At 36.9% G+C, this 17,200-nt stretch overlaps 1 protein-coding gene across 1 annotated transcript in view; it reads right to left on the bottom strand.

Annotated features, from left to right (window-relative positions):
• ROBO2 (roundabout guidance receptor 2) overlaps positions 1-17,200 on the bottom strand; it is a 409,630-nt gene that overhangs the window by 330,076 nt on the left and 62,354 nt on the right. The window lies entirely within an intron of this gene.

The raw sequence follows: 17,200 nt of genomic DNA, 5'->3' as shown, positions 1-17,200 counted from the left end.
AACATTTCCAAAAGATCTCTTCATATTTAATGAAGTTATTTTCTCTGCCAGTATGAGAGATACAGTAAATTCCTAAATCAAAAATTAAAATTAAAATTGTTAATCACACTTTTTTTTTTTTAGTGACTTGCAAGATTAGTAACATTATTAAATTACAAAAGAGTTCATTCAACTTAACAACACAAAAGTCTTTAATAGCTGCCTTAAACCTCTTCTACTATTCACAGCAGTCTTTCTCATGACAGCCATTTTAAATGCAAAAATGAGAAAGGCATGCCCATTGTTTTGGTTTAAATTACAGCCTTACTTCAAGACAACCAAGGAGCAGCACCTCCCTGTGCTGCAACAGGATTCTCAGCTCCGGGATGGGATCAGGCTCATTTCATCCATTGCTCCCTACAGGCCTCCTCAACCAGGGCAGCTCACATTGACATGCAAATACAAGATCGGTCATTTGCGGTTCCTCCGCATCCTGGTAGATTTTAGGATGATATTCTGAAGAGGTAACTCTTTCCTTAGAAACTGTGACATAATCTCCAATGCAACGGTCCAGGGAGATCATCCTTATTCTTTAGCTCACTGCTCACCTTAACATGAAGTACGTATTAGCTGAAGTGTTTTTAAACTGGCAATTTTATAGAAGGGGTATCACGACAAATTTGCTGAAAAACAAAACACATCTACATTTTTCTCTCCTCTCTTCTCATTGAATATAGTCTTCATTTCATACAACGACATTTGTTCTACAATAAACATTAACACAATGCACTTTGCTAACTTTACTGAACTCACATAATCTGCGAGAATTCCAAAATGTTCTGTTTATCTCATTGCTGAGGTCAATAATATCACCATTTTAACCAAGATAGGAGTCATTTCCACAGCTGTGCTTTGAATCACCAAGTCATCATCTTTCATAAAGGGACTATGTACAACTTTAACTGTATCTGCTTAGCATATTACAGTAGTCTCACTTACTGATATCACATGCCAAGAAATTTAAGTATTTTATATACTTCTTCTTGTCAAGAATGAGTTTTACAATCTCAAAGGCAATCCATTTGTTTGTCATCTATAAAAGGAATTGGTCACTGCCTGGAACTTCTGAAGTTTGTATGAGTGAATGGAATTGTCAGAAATACTCAAAAGTCTTATGTTTTCATAACTGAGCTCTATAAATTTTCCTTACTCTGTTTCCACATTTTTAGATCCCTGTTTTCTTATTTTCTTGCTGTGTAGTTATTAGGTGTTCACACATATGCAGACTTACAAACAAACAATAAAAAAAAAACCTCAGCACACTGCTAATCCTTGATTTTACTGAGGACAAAACTGTAATGGGTAGATGGCAGCAGTGGGGCTGTGTATAAGCCTCTTGTCTCCGGAGGCCAACATTCATGCCTGTCTGAGGTCATGAGTTAAGAGATTTGTGATCTTGACTTAATCCCTGGTGGACATTTAGCTACATCATGAAGCAACTATACAATTAGCAATTTCCGCCGAAGTTGAGACCCAAGACTGAAACATGGTAGTTTACAAATCAGGGCTAACTACGTGCTGAGAAATTTTGCAATACTTTACATGATTTATAAACTCTTTACAATTACTAAATACTTCTGCAAGGGAAGAAGCAAATAACATACATACATACATATATTATATATATATATTTAGAAAAAGATCTTCTGAAGATATTAAATTGTATTTTAACTCTAATTCTTATCTTGAAATCAACAGAGTAAAATTGCATTGCAATGACTCAATTTCTGGAGTTCTTTTTCCAAGTACTGTCAGTTAAAATTCTGCTGAAGTGAATAAAAATTACCCATGGTACATTTTAAAGTAGCAAAAAATGATATATATATATACATTTATCTTATTAGCAAAATATGAACTAAAGATGGGTCGTTTTAAGCTGGACAGCAAAATTTAGCTTTAAACTGATCAAGTTTATTCTCCTGTAAGTTCATTTAATCCTTCCTATCTTTTCTCAGGATTCTCATTCCTCAATAAAATGGTAAAGTTTTTTTATTTATTACTTTATTTCATCCAGTAATATTCTAAGTGTATCCTGCTGTATTACTGCACCAGAAAAAGTGCTAAGTGAAGTTCTGAATCTAAAATGAAAAGCATCACAATTTTTGGTAAAAGAACATAAGAGTCCTTGGAAAATAAGATCACGTCTGTGCTGTTTTTCTTCATAAATGGGCTTCTCCACACACTAGCATAGCCTCTGTCTGCAATGTTACTGGACTCAAACAACTAAAAGATGCTCTGTAGCTGGGAGGGGCAAAGTCTGAACGTTCAAGTCAGTTCTGTCAAGGACCTCAAGAACAGTTGTGGGCACAGGAATAGACAGAAAAAGCTGAGCAAGCAAAGAAGCAATAACAGAAAGAATTTGCTATTTCAAGAATGAAAGATAATGTTTTCCCTCATATTGAAAAAAGATCTAAGCTGGTTTAGAGTGGGACTGTGAATCCAGACAAGTCCCACACTTGAGCATTTGTTTTAATTGATTTTTTCCTTTTACTGTTGTTTCTTTTTCATCGTAAATTTTCGAATTACTACGCTCACATCATTATGAACACTGTAAATCTGACATACACACAGTAAAAAAAAATTCCTAGAAAGGAGTGCTGAAGATTCACTAACACTGATAAACATACTTAACCAATCCTTGTTTCAAGAACACACAGAGAAAATCAACAAACTCATTCCTCATCTCATATACACCTATCAGTGAGGTAAATTATAAACATTTTAGTTACACTGCTCTATAAAGAATACAGCCTTAGCTTCCAATTTAAAATGAGACCCTTATTTGTAGCTCCACTTTATTTTTTCCCTGCCCTACACCAAAGGACTGAAACATTTTTATAATTCACTTCACCCCAGAACCAGCAAAGAGCTGTCCTCATTCACAAGAAAGGGTATCTTTTCTTGGAGATCAATACAACTGAAGAAGAAAACAACACTTTTGGGACAATAAACACTGCCCACCCAAGGGCCCAACCACTGTACAGCTTTCAGAAATCTTCCAGAAGGATGACTGTCAGAAACAGTGGCATAACAAAATTGTTTCCTTCATGCCAATTATCTCTTATTCCACCTCAGCTTACCACTGATGAACAATATCTAGAAAACTGCTGCAAATATACCTGACAATTTCAGGAGAAAATGGAAATTTTCTTATTTGCCTGCCATTCCCATCATTCTTTTCAATCAGTTTTGAGCAGCACAACGGCCAAAGCACACCTGGCAAGTACAGCCTTTTCTCTTTTCTGATCTGCGCTCATTGCAGATGGACCTGTGGCTAAAGTAAATATAGCAGTATGTACCTGCTGCACTCTGAGTATAAATTACGACCCTGTCTGAAAAAATAGATAGAATTCCTTTTTCCCCTACAAGATGAAATTGTGAGATAAAAGCTTAAGAGAAAGAAGAAAAAAGGAGGCTAGTAGGTCAGGTTTTGTGTGCTTTGCTTTCAGAATAATTATCCTCATCTTAAGAAATTTCTGGTTGAATAAGCTACAAATCACAGCTCTTTAAGAGAAGCATTGCATGGCTGGGTAGTCATGTTCCTTAACTGCAACTTCATCTGCTGCAAATGAAATATAAAGTAGCTTTCAAAGATGTAAAATGACATACTTCTCCAGTTACTAGGATACTTTATTCCATTTTGACTTTGTATCACAAAAGCATATCCTTGTTTAAGGATAACACTAAACTTTGCATTCACCCACTTTCTGAGGAGTATAAAGAGCTTCTACAATGTAGTGAAGAGCTTTTTTCATGCAAATTTTCTGTTACATGGTTTGATTTTGTTATAAAAAAGATTTGGAAAGATTGTGAGGAACACTTGGTGAAATGGACAAATCACAGAAATACAGTTGTAGCTTATATTCAAACACCAGGAATTACTGGTCTTTGAAAACATGATGCACTTATCTGGAAAACATACCTGAGCTATTAAATTTAGCTGTCTTACTACAAATAAATAATCAATGAATGGATAAGTGAAATTCTGAAAAATTCACACTGAGTAAAAGAATTATCTTACGATGTTTATTGGCTTTCTGAAATACTTTGCACATCCAGTAAGAAATAATACAAAGCAGCAGCTGTGGAACCTTGCAGCAAGACAAGGAAACAGCCTCTGCTCAGCCTTAATATATAAAATAATAATAAAACCTCTATGACTAAAGAGGCAGGTTAGACATAAAAAGATGTTTATTCTGTGTTCCATCTGTGGAACGTGGTCTCTAAAAGAAGGATCATTTTCTGTAGGTTTGCCCTTGTATCCAGAGCTCTGAGACTGCTCAGTCAATACAAATGCTGCATTGTGCAGCAGATCAATCTGCTTTCAGGCAGCCCCCTGCTCCCCATGACTCCCAAAAATGGGCCATATGCCAGCTCTCAACCCAAGCTGCTGTCCTTCCTCTGCCTATCAGCCCCATGTATCACTCTCACTTCAGCACGTTTTTGGAAGAAGCAACAGCCTCTCTCCTAGAAAGCTGCCACCCACAGCAGGGCACAGAACCCAGGATGAGTAGCCTTCTTCCATGCCATTCACTTGCCAGAAGAGCATGGCAGTAGCAAACAGAAGGAAAGGCAGCAATAAAAGCTCTGAATAATTCGGTACAGTTTTAACAATCTTCAGCTGGGTTTTGGTCTTGTTGCGGTTTAAAGCATGGCAGGGCAAGGCCCCTTTGTCCCCTTTTGGGAGAATGAAAGGAAATCAATAGATAAGGAGATACAATCAAGATAAGGAGAGACAATAAATTTACTACAAATGTTAAAAGAATGTAAGATAATAATAAGAGAGTTATAATTAATGACTCAAATGCGAGAGAGAGGAAAGCTATGACCATGCTGCTGCTCACACTGTGTTGCCAGAAACCAGAAAACTCCTTCACCCTCGTCATGAAATTGGAGATCATGTGGAAGATCTAGGGAAACGTAGTACATCTGTGTGCCTTTTTCCTGAAGAGTCAGAACTCATGTGAGACTGCTAGAAAAACAGGAAGTACAGTTCTGCAGTGCACTGTGCCTCTGTATCCAACAGCTTGTTGCATGATATCATGATATAGAATATTGATACAACCAAGACAGGTCTTCAGGGTGAACCAAAAATGAATATACTTACAAGAGTTTCAGTATTAATCTGTTTTTGCTACAATTATTGCTGCAGAATGTTTGAGATTTGAACTATCTACCTGAGAGCTGATTAGAAAAAACACTATTACAGTCATACATATTGTCACTTCATCTGTAGGCTCACATCCTAACAAAACTGTTGGCAGTTTAGGGTCTTCCAGACACACTTTTTCTGGATCAATTATCTAGTGGACACTCCATATAAAAAGCACATTGCGCAGAATAGTATCATTTTTCATTTGTAGATCCTATTCTCAAACTGATTTTAAATAGTTAATGTGCTCCTAATTTTGTACTCATCAGAATAATATGCAATGCTACCCTCATGCATTGAAAGCAAAACAAATCATCATATGCACCTCTTTATTACAGTAGGGACAAATACTGTAGAGCTGTACGTTTCCAGTGTTATGATTTAGTATCGTGATCAACATTATAGGCATCCTTGACAGCATTTTTATCCTCTTTCACATTAAGCTTCACACAGTACAATCACATAGAAGATGATGATGATACAGGTCATTTTTCCTCCCATATCAACAGGTACAACTGTTGACCAGTATCAAATGATGTACAAGATGCAATAGTTCAGCATCACAGACAAGATATTTCAAATGAATATCTACAAAATCAATCTAATATGCCAGGTTGTACAAATTATGCAAGCTGATCACTAGAACTACCATAGGGTGGACACAGGGCAAGATAAAAACTGATATTTCCAGTGAATGTGGTTTCTTCAAAACTAACTCAGACAAAGATGCTTGCCTCACTCTCTTCTCCCCTCCCTCTCCCCCCCTTAAGGATATCAAGACTTAAATCCTCTCTGTTTCCAGTCTATGAGGAACTGAAAGCTAAATTTCTTGCTAATCTTAGATTTTGCAAAGGAGGTTTATCTAAGCTGCACAAGGGAAAAAAACACACACTTAACAATTAATGCCATTGTCTCTTAAGATGCAGGTGTGTTGACCAGTAACATGAACGCCTCTAGAGTAATTATTGTTCATACCGGTATTAACAAACAGTATCCTAATTACCTATAGGCACTCAGGGCACACAGCTGTTTAGAAAGATTTGATACAGTTCACTATCACAAGGTTGCAGAAAGTAACCCTGCAAGAACAGCAGTTATCTTTATATCAAGAGTAAAGCCACGGTCATAGAGGATTAAGAGAAAATTGACAGTATTTGGTAAATATTGATACAGAGTATGATAATTAGATTTGAAAGTTTCTTTGATTAGAATCAGATATTTTAGCAACAGTTCCTACTCCACAGTTACTTGCAAAAGCTAATTCTACTTATCTTTATTTACACAGGGCACTACAAAGAAAAAAAATAAAGAATTCCCAGTGCTTCAAAGGTACTGAGCTCAAGAAGAAAGACAGGAAAGTCAGAGGGCTGTGCTTTGTGCTAACACTGTCAACCCAGTCCAGTCCTCAAGCTTCTCACTTTGCTACCTGAGGAGCACATGCACAGCTATGCATCCTCTCTCCCAGCTACTACGTGGCTGCATCTCAGCTTCTTTCTTTGGCCACAGTTTTCCTTATGGCCATCACCTATGGAGGACTGAAGAATCTTCTCAGAGGAAATTAAACTGCACTGTGATTGCACTGCAGTTGCTTCTGTTCACGCCTCTACTGAGGCTTTGTTTGGGCTTCGATCTTTTCAGATCACTTGTCCCCTGCATGGTTGAGAGTCCTCCACTAAAAACACAGGCACCAGAAAGTGTTCTGATAATTCAAAAGATGACAATTCGCTCCCAGGGACAGATTCAAAATCTGCTAAAAATAGTGGATATTTTTTGCCCATGAACTTGAATAAAGACTGGATCAGAGATACAACGTGGTATTCAGCCTGTATTTTAGGGCTGGAGTGCAACAGCACTGAATTTACTGGAGCACCATTTATTTTTATTTAATGAAGTCCTCCAATCATTCAGTCCTCTCATCGTGTGACATTCATTCCAAGGACCCAGTCCAAATTTCAATTTATCTAATTATATTATGCCTACCTACACTCAGTTTCAATTTATTAGACAAACTTATTTACTGTAGTCCAGGTGCTAAGACGGAGTTCCCTCTCACCTTGAAGGCAGCTGTATGTCACTTTTAAGTGAATTTTCATGACTAGTTCAGAGTATTTCATGAAGTGTTTATGTGTGGAGAGGAGAAGGGGAAGAATAAAAGCATATATTCTAATGATTAGACTGTCTCATTATGTATTTGTTGTCTGGCATACAGATATATTTAAATGACTGTACTGTCAGATGAACTGCCAGGTTTTATTTAGTGCAGATATCCCTTAAGTATACACGTAGATCACTCTGAAAGCTATGCCTCCTATTTATTTTCATAGAAACTACAAAGATACAAAGAACACAATAACACTATTTGATAGAGCAAATTCTCAGCTACTCTTCTGTGTCTCTATTACAACTTAATTTCATCTGCAAATGGCTCTTCCCCTGAATCATAGAATGGCTCAGGTTTGAAGGGACCCCAAGGGCCATGTTTCATTAAAATCTGGATTATACGAAATATGATTACCGTATTCAGGTATACCCAAGACTTCCAATAAATGTTATGGTCTGGCTTGGATATAGATAATGCAAGTGGCAAGAAAGTAGGAGCTATTTTTGTTATCACTTATGTTAGCTCTTTTGACATGCAGAAAGCACATGGAAAATGCCTGAACTGCTAACAAAATGCAAATAATGTTTTTGAATAGTGTAGTTTGTCTTTCAAAACTTCTTATTGCACCAAACTTCCTGATACATGCTGTTTTCCTGAATTTCAGCTGAATGGCTCCAAATCTTTCCACTCATTTACACCATTTCTGAAATGAAATATCTAAAAAACATTATCAACAGTGCTGGACACAAACTCACAAAGCCACATGACCAAATCCCACTGCCCTAGTGAACTTGCACAGTTAATAAGAGTTTGGGGCTCTTGAATAGTTTCCTCTTCTTTTCCATGTAAAAGGAGAAGAAAACAGGAATATGGGACAAACACCTCCTTACTTACCTAATCCTGAGGGAGGAGGACAGCAGACAACTGCAATGGAATTGGTAAGGTTTCTGTATGAAGGCTATTTGACTCCTCCTAAAATATTAAAATATGCTTAGTGGAATTTTGTTTTGTGTGACAGATCATGCTTTACTAAGTAGTCACTTAGTAGTTTGAATATTACACTGCAGGGGAGCCAAATCAACACTGGATAGCAGCACCAGATATATATACATATATATATTTATACACACACATATATGGCGCAAATGAATGAAAAGACAAGTTAAGAACTGTAAAAGCCATGATTTCCTAAACCAACATTACTTTATTTTTGTACCAAATCCCTTCTAGTTAGTTACTCAAAATTGCTAGAGAATGGAATAATAAAATGAGATTTATCTTTTAGATACTTGAACCATCCAATTTCCTGGAATCAGAACCACTGCGAAACATACATCATACAAATGCTTTCCTGAAAGACTTGAAAAACTTTCAACATTGTAACAATTTTCCATTCTCTCCTGAAATATTTTATTTAACATTTTGCTAATTTACAAAACCTAGAGCTATGCTTCATATAAAAGTTACTAGCCTGTGCTCCTCACATGAAGCAAAACACATCACCATGTACATGCTCTGTACATTCAAGACAAAAAAAAAATAATCATATATATGTATTTATTTTAATCACTGCATAAATAAATCTGTAAGAAACTACTGGTGAGAAATCTGACAAAGAATAAAAGGAGATGCTGGAGAAAAGATCCTGCAAATTGCTTGCCATGGACAGATACCTGCAGTCACATGGACTCTCAGCAATGGGACTGTACAAGTGAGCAAGTCTCCCCTTCTATCTAGAGCACTGTGATGAACTGAGACTTTGATGTAATTTGGAAAATGAACACGGTGTTTTAGTCAAGAGATAAACATCAGTTGTACCTTAAAAAAAAAAGTCACCCATCAAGGTTACCACAGATTGCCTTGAGTCCAAAACAAACAATGCATATCAAGTTGTAGCCTTGAAATGGGTTATAGCTAAAAAAAAGTTTTACTGCTGGAAAGCCATCAGAGAGTTAGCTTTTTGTTAGCTGCATCATTGTTACAAGTGGTTTGCTAGTAAATGTAAGATTAAATGTTTGTTCTAGATCTCATCAACACTAAACACAAGGCTGAAATGTCTGTGGCTCATTTCCAGGCAGCAAATTAGAGAGTAATCTGTAGTGTTACTCCAAACAAGGCCTGATGCTTTTATCGACTGCATCGCCATCTCATGCAAAACCCAATGTTAAGTCAATAGCTTTCTTTGGAGTGGAGCCACTAACTCACTGTTCCTGTCAGTATTCCTTATCTAATTACAAATAGGCTCCAGTTAGAGCAACTTTATCTCCTTAGCACAGTGAACCTCAGCTGCAACTTTCAGATCAGTGTGACCCACACACACTACTATTGCGCAGCTACCAGAGACTGTTTGTTCTAAAAATTCCCTTCTACTTCTCCCTTGGCAATCTCTATTTTTGTGCAAAACAAATAGTAATTCAAAACCACAATTTCAGTGACATTAAAGAAATGAAAAGTTTTCAGAATCACTGGAAACATTTTGCATCTGGATAGCTCATACAAATTGTAAGCAAAGGAGACATTGATCCAGTTTATAAAAGCTGAACTACGGCAACCCAGTGAGGCATATATTTTGCTCTCCCTTTTAACTGCTCAATGGTATAGGTAAAATTAGCAGGCAGCTGCCTTGGATAAAATGTCATATCTTTAGCTGAATTCCAGGCAAGGAGGCACATGTCAAGTTGTATTGCCTAAATCTGACTTAAAGTTCAGATTAAAAGGTAGAAAAACATATCCCAGTGCTGAATGTTTCATTGACTAAGGCAGAAAATATAGCCCGGGTAAAGGGGAAAGTCTGTTCTCAGAGTAAGTGGAAAAAAAAACAGTTAACAGTGGATGTGTAAAAGTCTCTGTAAGTACACTGCTGCTTCCTCCACTCACCACATCACTATTGTTTGTGTTGGCTTCTTCCTTTTTTTTTTTTGTTTGTCTTTTTGTTTAACTACTATTGGGATTCATTTTCCTCCACTCAGAACACATTGCAGAGAACTCCCTAATCAATACAGGCTCTTCAGTCTTTCAGCAAATAAACAGGAGTCACAAATTCCTTTTGAAATACAACCAGTAAGAGAAACAAACATGTTTACAAATCAACAAGAGTAACTCAACCCTGCCTAAGCCAAGAGAGCTCAGTGTTTACAGATTTCACATAGCAGACAGGAGCTCACTTTTTGCCAAACCATTAAGCAGCCATTTCAATCCTTTAAGCTTGAGGGGTAGGTAAAAGCTTGTCCCTGAGCACAGCCAAGTAGAACTTTATCTTAGTTTCAGCTGAAATGGAATTGTTTTCTTTAAAATGTCTGGTATGATGCTATATTTTGGTTCTACAAGAAAAACACTGATGTTTATAGCTGCTGCTAAGCAGTGCTGTACAGAGCCAAACTGCAGTGAAGGGCCCAAGGAGCTGGGAAGGAGCAGAACTAGGACAACTGAAAAACTGGCCAAAGGGAGATTCCATAACACATGATATCATGTGGAAGAAGTTTTAAAGAGAATGGGAGTTCATCTCTCTCTTCCACCACTCAGGCGGCTAGCTGGGCATTAGTTGAGTGGTTGTGAGCAACTGTTTGTACATCACTTGTTACATACAATCATATATATGTATACATATAGAATATATAGACACATATATAGCTGTAACTGTTATCCTTTACTTTTTTTTCTATCTTAGTAAATAGTTTTATCTGAACTCACAGGTTCTACCTTCCTTCCTTCCCCCCTACAATTCTCTCCCATATCCCACTAGGAAGGAGGGGGGAGCGAGAAAATACCCGAGTGGTTCTCACCCACCTGCCAGATTAAACCACAACGGACCCTCACCTGTTAAAGGTGAAGATCATTGTTCTGCTTGCTTTTATTCTGCCCTCAACATGAATCAAAGTCTTTGGATGACTGAAGAGTGTTTAATGTAAAGAGGAAAGACCGAAAACTAGCAATAAAGATAAAAATTGTACTGTGGGAAAGCCAAAGTTAACGGTCATTAAAGGGCCACAAATTTCAAAACAGCTATGGGTAGCTTAGCAGTTTTATCTGCAAAGAGAAACAAATAGTTTCAAAAATGAAAAGGTAATTCAGCATTTAACAACCTTTATGAACTATTTTGCTGCGGTTCTGGTGACAGGTGAGAAAGAAAGTGTTCATATTAGAGCACAACAGTGATAAGCAGACATAACAGAGATAAAACATGAGAAGAAGGGTGATGGATCAATGCATGCATTCTCTGCTGATCTTACTAAGAACTACAAAAACTCACTGCTGGGAAAAAGAAATTGCGGTGCACCATCGCAGAATATTTCAAATGCTTCTGAGCTTGTTCAAGTATGCAAAGTGTTGAGTCACTGCCTGCACCACTGATAGATCACCTGTAGAAAGGACTGGCTCAGCCCAGGGAGCACAGGTGAAGGCAATTCAGTTATGTGACCGGTAGGGATGGAGCCTGGTTGCACCTCTCCTAGACTCCACTTAAGGGCTGATTGCCACAGGGGAAGGATTTCAGGTTGGAAATCACTCCCCTATGGAATTTTCCCCACAAGCCTAGATCCTTGGAGACAGGTGAGCATTTCTTTTCTGTTTGTTCCTATATAATTAATGAACGCACAGATGTTATAATTATGAAATATGCCAGAGAATTTGACTAAGCAGTTATTACACCAAAAGAGAATAGATAGAATGCTTACCCATATCCTGGGCTCGCTATGAAACTCCAAAGGAGGGGATCTCTAGAAGAGTTCCTTCCCCACTGGTAGCCAGCTCTTAAATGGGTCTAGGAGAGGTGGAGCCAGGCTCCATCCCTTCCAGCAGCACAGGTGAATTGCCTTCACCTGTGCTTCCATGGCTGACTCGCTGCTCACCTCAGGTGATCAATCAGAGGTTCAGGCCATGATTCAGCAGTTGCCATACAGTCCCTTTTGCCATTCTAATCCTGTATCACCTTTCCACTGTCCTAATCTTTCTGACTGTAACAGTTCTACAGTTCTTGTCAGCAATGTATGTAATTAGATCATGTAACCAGTAATCAGAAAAATTCAACACTCTCTTTATCTGGCTTTTTAAATATTACTAAAAATTAGAGGATGAAAAAGCAACACAGAATTTACTACCTGGAATAGTATGTGCTAGCATTTCAATAAACTCAGAAAGCAATGTCAGCTCTGGAGATTTCCTAATATGATCAATGAAGTGGGAAGTAAAGTTAATTCACTGAATTATTTCAAAACTGTGTACAGATGTGGTGGTACCTCTTCTATTGCTGACCAGAATTAAAAAAGGTGAAAGAACTGAAAAACTTTCATTTACTAAAAGAACAGAGCAACCAGCCTCAACATTTTGTAACACAGAGAGCTAACCTGTCTAACTTACCTGTCTAGATTTATACTACTGTTTTCTACTTTAATGGGAAAGATATCACATAAGATTAGCATCTGCCTACTTCCCCTGGTACTTAGAATATCTTTTTAATAAGTCTTGTTTATCTTTGTTATTGTAATTCTCTTATTCACCAGTAACTTTGTTGACAGAAGATGAAAATAGAGATGCTTTCATCTTTCTCACCCTATTTCAGAGCACTGTGATGACTAAAATAGCCCCTTTCCTCATTAGGTAGGGAAGAATTATAATCCCTACTGAACTGTTACAGAATCATTAAACAAGAGGAAGTGTCGAAGTTTAGGAATTGTTTAAAAGTGTGAAATACAGCAAGAAACTGAAGTTGAGACTGATTACTTGATACAAATGAACTAGTGAGCTAAGACAAATATTAGCACAATGTATCGAGGGCATGAAAGACTTCTGTATCCTGGAGAAGTACAGCAAAGGACTTATTCCAACAGACTTGCATTGCAGACACACAAACTAAGGCTGAATCTATTTTGCTTCATAATGTTCATACAATATGTTGTCATGATTATAATATTAGCTTGTGTTTTCATATACTGATTTCTTCCACGTGAAATGTAAGAATGAAATGGGGAGGTTGGTGGCCCTGCCTGTAGCAGGGGGGTTGGAGATCTGTGATCCTTGAGGTCCCCTCCAACCCTGGCCATTCTGTGATTGTGAAATATTTTAAAAATCTTTCCACAGAGAGGACAAGACAAATCATAGGTTTATGATTTCACTGACATAAACCTATTACACTTTTCTAATCAACTGAACAATAGACAAGCCATTTTCAGAAGCCTACCAAGTAAGTCACAAATGCATGGTGTGTTACCTATATATGAATTCATTCTGGCATGCTGATGAATGCAAGGGTTTATAAAAAGCTAAGTACAAGATTGGTGCCATTACTTTAAGAAAGTTTTCAAAATTTGACTTAAGAAAAAAAGCCTGAAACTTTTATTTGTTAGTGTCTAAGCCATTAAGCAGTAATTAACTTTGTATTTAAAAAAAAAAAAAAAAAAAAAAAAAAAAAGCTGTAGGAGGGATTTCATCCCCCAATACAAACACACTTTAAACTACAGGACACAAGTTCTTCTTTCATCAGTCTCCTGAGGGTCAGTAATATTAGGACCCGAGGAAACAGCCAGAAGTTATACCAGAGGAGGTTTAGGTTGGACAATAGGAGAAACTTTTTCTCTCAGAGGGTGGTCAGGCACCAGAATGGCTGCCCAGGGAGGTGGTGGAGTCGCCGTCCCTGGCAGTGTTCAAGAGGCGCCTGGATGAGGAGCTACGAAATATAGTTTAGTAGCTTGTGGTACTAATAGGAATGGGAGGGTGGTTGGATTAGATGATCTTGCAGGTCGTTTCCAACCTTGCGATTCTGTAAATACAAAGCACTGAAAATAAACTGGACAAAAAGAGGAAAATTGCATCAATACTTTTTTTTAAGCAAGTTTATTTTTGTTCACAAAAGGACTGAGTAAAATAATTACAAGATATACTACTTACAAAGCTCCTTTCTTTAACTTATTGCATAATAGATAGTTAACAGTCTTCCATGAAAGCTTAAAGTTTATAAGGACCAAATAGTTTTAGGAGTTTGAAAGAAAGGCAACATCCATTCAAAACAACTGAATTGCCATTTACATTTAAATAGTCAGCTAAAAATTCAAAATATATCAAAATTGTTCTGTTATTTTTCAGACACTCACATTTCCCTACAAACTGGAGGCGTTACTGAGAACAAGAGTTGCTGCAACATAACATCCCTCTATTGCTGTCAAAGCCATACTCTTTCAGAGGCAGAAAATGGGAATCAAAACTATTTAAAATTTTAAGTGAAACATGTTATTAACCTGCTGTTTTCAAGCAGATTCTTGAAGAGAACAGAGGCAGTGAAGATCTTGTGCATTAAAAAGGCTGTGCCTCAAAAATCTGCCCTCTAGGTATTTGATTCATGCTGTCCAGACTCCTGTTCACCTTTTACAGACAGGGAACAAAACAATTAGCTGCAGGAAAGGAAGCACATGCTGCAGCAGCCTAAGGCCAGCTAAGGGGTAATGCAAAGCCAAGGCTTTAGGTCCTGAGCCCTCTGACCACCAGGGACATCCAGCCTCAGGAACGCTTTGAGAAACACTTGTTTCAGTATCAATATCATGCAGTGATACATGAGAGAGTGTTCAATCTCCTGTATGTATGTGGCAAACTCAAATCCTTCCCAAAGACAGAACGCTGAGAGCCTGAAATAGTCTAGTCATGAGACTTCTGGCCCCTTGAGCACAGAATTGTTTTTTCAAGGTCAGTTTTCGGACCTTTATCGGATGAGGAGCTTTTTGTGCACATTCTGGGGCATCAGCTATTTATGCCCAAAGTACAGATACATTAGAGCACGCGGTGTAAGAAATATTGTTTATATCAAAACAGAGCAATGAATAATGAAGAAGCTGTTTCATTCCAGTTCCATGATTCAGTTATTACATGTATGCATTTCTTACACTGACTAGCATTCTGCACTTCTTGAAAACATATTGAGAGCTAGTATCACATTCTAAAGCTCAGTTAAGAGCATAAGTAATTCATAGAAAATTGAAATATGAAGGGTCACTATTAATTTTGGTACCACACAGCTGACTAAAAAAAAAAGAACAATATGTTATTATAAATGGCTACTGAGACTTGCTCCGATAACAAGAGAAAACACCTACATTTGAAAACAATTTTCTTTCAGTTTCTCTCTGTAGGCATTCTTTCTAATACCCATGCAGAATAAAAGAAAAGAAAGTTCTTTGGTGACCTACAGAAATGACGAGTGAGCTGATGGCAAGTAAGTTATTAAACAACAGCTATCTTCAAAAATAAATTTAAAAAAATGTATTTCAGGAGTTATGCTATCTGATGGAAAAACACTTTCATAGCATTTTTGTTCTCACTTTTCTGATAGCTAAATACGATACGATTTGTCAGCAAAGAATTTGGCCAACCTGCATATCTCTTTCTCATCAAGTTTCCATTTTCAATTCTTAAAGAGAATTATTGAAAGAAAACCTTTTTTTTGTGCTGAGTCATTCACCTGCACCAAAGTTTCCAGCAGTAGTCAAATGTTTCCTAATACAGAGTACAAGGAACAGTATCAGCCTTCGAGACAGATCTTGAGTTGTTTACACTATTAAGAACTAACACTACTTAAATTTTTTCTTTTTTTTTTTTTTAAACTTTTGAATCTGTTACTTTTTAGAAAAAGCAATTAGCCATACGCAATAGCTTATCTTTTTCTATTAAAATGTTTACTTGAGGTTGTGCTGATGAACTGAACAGGTACTAATTCAAAATTAGTGATTTAAACGATCTAAAGAGGTAAGGCAAGCTTAGCTTGTAGAGATGAAGAATAAGTGAACTTAGGAGTCAAAGATCCTCCTTTGAGACCTAACTGCTTCATTTTTAAGAGCTGTACAGTGTTGAATGAGCAGAGATGAAAATGAAAGGTCTTAAATATTCTGATTGCTTTAAAAACTTGCAATTCTATTCATAATATTTAAAAAATATATACGTTCAAGACTAAAAGGTGCAGGTTATTTGTTTTTAATACTGTGTTCCGAGACACTTGAAGGCAAAGAGGAAATCCAGCACAGAGTTCATACTGCAGTACTAACAATTGATGCACTATTTGTAAGGACTGCCATTTTTCATGTCAGTTAAGACAAAAAACATTACAAGTCTTATTTTGATTTTGGAAATCTTATAGCACTCCTACATTTTATTTTCAAATTATTTACATAATCTCTACTTGGGCTACGTGAATTAAAAATCATTTGGGCTAATCATTTAAAAAAAAATAAACACTAGCTGTGAAAGTTTTAGTTGTTTAGCCGTCTAAAGGATGGACTAGAACTATTTAAAAATTCTAGAACAATGCTCAAGCAAAGTACCCAAAAACAGGAATTACCAAATTCTGTCATTATTTTCAGCTCTGTTTATAAGAATAGCCATTAAAACACTCTCAATCTTCAGTAAAACTGCTTGGATAATAACAGAGTAGAATGTGCTTGCTGTTTTCCCTGTATGTTCAGAGAAAAGTGGTTTAATTTAAACTGCAAATGCTACTAAAAAGAGTCTACTTAATGTAATACAAATTAATATTTAAGAAATACTGTCAATCAGAAATCTGAACTTTCACCCAAAGATGTACTGAGATCATTAAGTCTAAACAAATGCATGCCTTGAATAATTTGGTAATAATAGGGCAGTCTGTACCATTTCTGTAAAACTGTTATTCTTTTCAGTATCACACAGAGGTGTGCATTGGAAGAACGATGTAGATTTAACAGAGGACAAAAACTACATGATACTATCATTTTGAAAACCAGCAACCTCTGCTTGCCTCAAATCTGCAGTCTTTTTTTTTTTTTACTGTAACCTTGAGAGTCTTTTGAAAACACAGCACAAAAGCTTTCAAAACTGCTAGCAGTCATTTCCATATGGCTCAATCTACGTCAGTTTACTCTGTCTCTTTACCTGACATCTCCACTCTATTCAGG

The sequence above is a fragment of the Lagopus leucura genome, unplaced genomic scaffold (assembly GCF_019238085.1).
Source record: "Lagopus leucura isolate 7727_CA_CO unplaced genomic scaffold, USGS_WTPT01 Super-Scaffold_100001, whole genome shotgun sequence".
NCBI classification, from domain to species: Eukaryota; Metazoa; Chordata; class Aves; order Galliformes; family Phasianidae; genus Lagopus; species Lagopus leucura.
Note: the sequence above shows the minus strand (reverse complement) of the source record. Positions and strands in the feature narration are given on the sequence as shown.